Source organism: Engraulis encrasicolus, chromosome 15, assembly GCF_034702125.1.
Source record: "Engraulis encrasicolus isolate BLACKSEA-1 chromosome 15, IST_EnEncr_1.0, whole genome shotgun sequence".
NCBI lineage: Eukaryota > Metazoa > Chordata > Actinopteri > Clupeiformes > Engraulidae > Engraulis > Engraulis encrasicolus.
The window spans coordinates 46,448,628-46,453,300 of NC_085871.1; the positions used below are offsets into that span (position 1 = coordinate 46,448,628).

The 4,673-nt window shown below is 42.2% G+C and overlaps 1 long non-coding RNA gene across 2 annotated transcripts; it reads right to left on the reverse strand.

Annotated features, from left to right (window-relative positions):
* Positions 1-1,025: 1,025 nt before the first annotated feature.
* Positions 1,026-4,354, reverse strand: LOC134464699 (uncharacterized). Of its 2 annotated transcripts, XR_010038032.1 has the most exons (4): positions 3,570-4,354; positions 2,517-2,673; positions 2,227-2,385; positions 1,026-1,501 (listed from the first exon to the last, which is right to left on the reverse strand). It is a non-coding gene; the product is annotated as an uncharacterized LOC134464699 (long non-coding RNA). The 2 variants fall into 2 exon arrangements; XR_010038031.1 differs by lacking the exon at positions 3,570-4,354 and having other exon boundaries at positions 2,517-2,774.
* Positions 4,355-4,673: the final 319 nt, after the last annotated feature.

A 4,673-nucleotide genomic window follows, 5' to 3' on the forward strand; every position in this document is an offset into this window, starting at 1 on the left:
TCCCTTAGATGATGAAACGACCAAAGCTATGTTCAACTTACCGTGAAATGTCCGCTTCATGTAATCGTGCACGTAATTAAAACGGTGACATTTTAGTAAGAAATCTTACCCTCTGTAGGGAATGACGATTTTTACGTCACTGGACACCATGTGACCGTTTTAAACCAATCACGTAGCCGATTTACGGGGAAAAAGTGGCAAGCCGTTTGAAAAACTGAAAATAATGACAAGCCGTCTGTCTGACCTACCTATAAGAATCTCCCAAAATACCCTTTTGAAGAGGGTATATAATAACAATTATCAAAAATAATACTCGTGCCTACATTTCTGGATTGGGACAAATTCTAAATAAATAATAAATAATGCTTTATTTACTGAACAAAGCATAATTATGCTATTGACATTTCATACTGTGGATTTGAGCAATTAATGGAAACAATTGCAATAAGTAGGCTATAGATAACCCAGGCTATTGATAACCCTCTAAGTGATTGTAACTCCAAACAGTGCTTTGTCTATAGCACCAACAACTTAGCCTGAGTATCATCCTCCGTAGTGACCGCGCTAGCTCAATACTTTCGCTTGCTGACCACGGAAAGCGAAAGTATTGAGCTAGCGCGGTCACTACGGAGGATGATACTCAGGCTACCAACAACTATTGTGCAAGTGGATGATAAGGTTACCTTTTCATGTTCACATATAATAACAATTATCAAAAATAATACTCATGCATATATCTCTGGATTGGGATAAGTTCTAAATAAATCATAAACAGTGCTTTATTTACAGCACAAGGCACAATTTTGCAATTGACATTTCATCCTGTGGTTTTGAGCAATTAATGGAAACAATTACAATAAGTAGGCTATAGATAACCCAGGCTATTGATAACCCTCTAAGTGATTGTAACAGTGCTTTGTTTATAGCACCAACAACTATTATGCAAGTGGATGATAAGGTTACCTTTTCATATTCACATTAATAAATGGAAATAATCTAATGATCAATGATAAGGACCATTCAGGTATTCATGTATTCATTTATTCACTAATAACTATACAACAGATAAAAAAATCAAAACAAGTGGCATACACATGAACCGGCATTTTCATGAACTGTGTGAAAGCATCCAGGTACACATCTTTTGCGCATGCCACAGCAAATGACTTCAGTGAGATTGAAGTTTACTGCAGTTGGGGGCCATGGGCATGACATGCCAGGACTGTGACTAAGCAGCCTCTTCAAAAGCAAAGCTGCTGTGTAAAGTGTCCGTGTCTCCTCTGCTGTGGTTGGTTGCTTTGACTTCCTCCTTTCTGTGTCGCTGTCTGTCTGGCTCATTTCGCTGGACTGAGTCGTCTCCGCACCTGATGGTAACAAGTCCAAGACTGCATTCGTCGACAAGTTCTCAGCAAAAACCAGTTCAGATGTGTTGCGTTTGGCGGGGGTGTGGAACATTAGCTGAGGAAAATCACGACTGAGCCTCTTCTTCAATATATCCTGTCTGTAAACACAAATCAACAAAAAAAAGAGGCATATCAGTACAAGCATAGTGGGGCTTCATGTAGTCGCTGATATGCAATAGCCACCCTCACACATTAACTCGGAGTGAATAAATAATATTGGTGGAGTTTACTTGCTATGCAACAGATATAATACCAAGTATTCCCAAGGGAAGCACATACTGTAACGAACATCACACTATCAAGAATACTGCCATCCTCCTTATTTCAAAATATTACAAGTACAGTATGTGCAGATGACAAGCAGAGTGTTAGAGAATAATTTCAGTCAATTTCAACATGCAGTTGTAATGCTCACACTACCCTGGACGTGTCAGTACTAGAGATTTTTTTTTCTTCTTCTTCAGCCTTTTCCGAGATTCTGGTCATTGTAATGAGGGCAGCGCTTTGTTTACATTTCAAAAAACATTTTTATTTATTCCCAAAAACATCCAAAAGGTTATACAACATCAGCCGACAACTAGCAAACAGCGACACCCTTTAAATATTTGGAGTAGGCCTATGTTGTAAACAATGTAAACAAATGCTGCCCCCATTAGAATAGCTCATATCTCGGAAAGGGCTGAGCCGAAAAATGTGCCATCACCGGGTACTGACAAGTTAAGGGTATGAGCAATACAACAGCATATTGAAATTGACTGAAGTGGTCCTTTAAGTCACATGCGTGAACTTTCCCTTGGATTTGACAAATTCGTAATACACTGACCTGTAGGTTGAAGCATCAACACCTTCACTTGACTGCACAAGGGCAATAAAGGCCTTCCTCAGTTGGCTCATCCTCAGCACCTCTTGGTTGATCAGTAGCCTTTAGCGGATTACCCTCTCGCAGAATAACTTGTAGCTCAGATCAAATGTTGGCCCAATCCTTACAAAAATATAGAAGAAGATGTGTGTTGTGAGAGCTTTCTTTGTGAGATCCATGTTGTGAGAACAAACTGTCTCAATCATAGGACACACATTGTACTGTGTTTCTATATAAAATTAAGATTGACTTACTGTTCTTTCTCTGCTCTGACAGGCTCACTCAAAAACCTTGTGTACTCTCTGTAGCAACTTCTGTGGTACTGCACCTCCAGAGCCACACAGTCTCTGTCCTTGATGTGAATGAGGATGCTCTTGGCTTCCTTTACTTCAGCTGCTTCCTGCAACTTGCCTTGTACAAAAGAAAAGAAAAAAGAATGAATAAATAGACAGGCAAACAATTAGACATTTTTCCTGGTGGAGTGGTATTGTAAAAAAACCAAAATGGCGATGGGTGTTGCACCCCCCAAAAAAGCATTCCGTAGCCTCTTACTGCAGTGCAGATGGGGTTGCCAGCGGGCCTATTCACTATTTGCTGAAAACTACATCATAACAGCATTGCTATGATAGTGCAGAGTAACAGATTAAGACATACATATTAAAATTTTGGTGACAGTAAGGTTATAACATAGGTGCTGTGCTAAGGGGTTAAGCACACAGATGTACAGCACAGCCAGGATACACCTCTTGAGCCTGGTCACTGAGGCTGCCCAGGGACAGAAGCGGAAAAATCCCAAGTGTACAAGTGAGAGAGGGGGGCAGTGGGGGGTAGGGGAATGGCACGGGGGATGGGATGGCAGAAGCAGTGTCTTAACCAGACAGGCCATCAGGCTGAGGAGCCACATTTCTGAACAGATATTCAGAGTCATATCAACATCAGGCATGCTTTGACATCCATATAAACATACCCTATCCTATTTAAGACAAAGTGTGATTCATTTAAACATCTAAAACCTAAAACACTGGGGGTACTATAGGCATGGGGATGTTTTGCAGGCTATTGGAATGTAATTTCACACCCACACACATAACACATTATGCCAATTCACACGTGCATTCATATTAGAATTAGACAAAAAAACAATGATTGTGCAGCAGTGTGGGCTAGATAGTCAGTCAACTTCTACTAACATCTGTGTGTGTGTGTGTGTGTGTGTGTGTGTGTGTGTGTGTGTGTGTGTGTGTGTGTGATTTGGGGGATGGGATGCATTCGCATAGACTGTGTGGTGGGGGTGAGAGTAATCTTACCTGCGGTTAAAGTCTGTGTTTTCGTTCTCTTTGACGTCTGCCACTCGCGACGATAAATTTGCTATCTTTCTTGCAAATCATGCAGACAGAAGGAAGAACGGGGCCAGAGCTCGTGATGGCCAAGCTTGATCTGGATCGCAGTTTCCTGGTCGGAGTGGTGGTCACAGCCGATAAAGCGGAGGTAGCCTGGCTAGTTCGGGGGTCTTGTTGGCCATCTCCCCTCTCTGCCTCTCGCAAGACACGCCGTGTGACTCGTTCAATTTCCCGCTTGTCAATAAACCTCCGGTAGCATGTGGGATGGAGAGCCGCATCCTCGGGAATTTCGTCAAACTCCAACTCAATACATTGCTTAAAATGTTCTGCTACTCTGCACTCACCCTTCAATTCTAGCCGCTGCCGAAAATTTCGATATGTATTCCACCGTATATTGGTGAAATTCTGTGTTTCTTCATGCTTGACCGAAGATATATGCATGTAACACAACTTGCGTTTCGAAGATGTCTTTTTTTTTTACATTTTCGGTCGAGATTTCGTCTTCCTCGGTACTACAAGATGATCGACCAGCTCCTTCGGTAGCCATGCTACTTCCGTTTACTCCTCATCTCAGCTGACATAGCAGTTAGCTGATTCGTTCCTTCTGATGACGCTTCAACCGTGGCACCTCTCGAGGCGAAAAGTATTATTACGCCGGCCGAATATCTACATACGCCTCGGAGACAGTAGTTCGTCATTACACGTTGCGAATTTGAATAGCCTTGCAGTGCGGACTATTCCGAACAGAGGTTTTAAATCCTCTTGTGAGGAGTTGATCTTCCCCCTCCTCACTGCTTCGCTGTGAACTCTTGATAGAGTAGCGTTTGACGATGTTACACGCAGCAGGTGACTGTTACATTGCGCAAGCAAAGCACAACGCGGATTTCGTATTCATATTTACTGACTCGCATACACTCGCACACATACACTCACAAAATGCACCAGGACCCTCAATGGACAATGTAATGCTTGTGGACAATATTTGTATGCTTGGTGTAAACTTGGGAAACATTCCAGGACTTGGGAAAAGTTTGTGACTTGTGGGGGGAAACAGGGAAGTGTTTGGAGGCG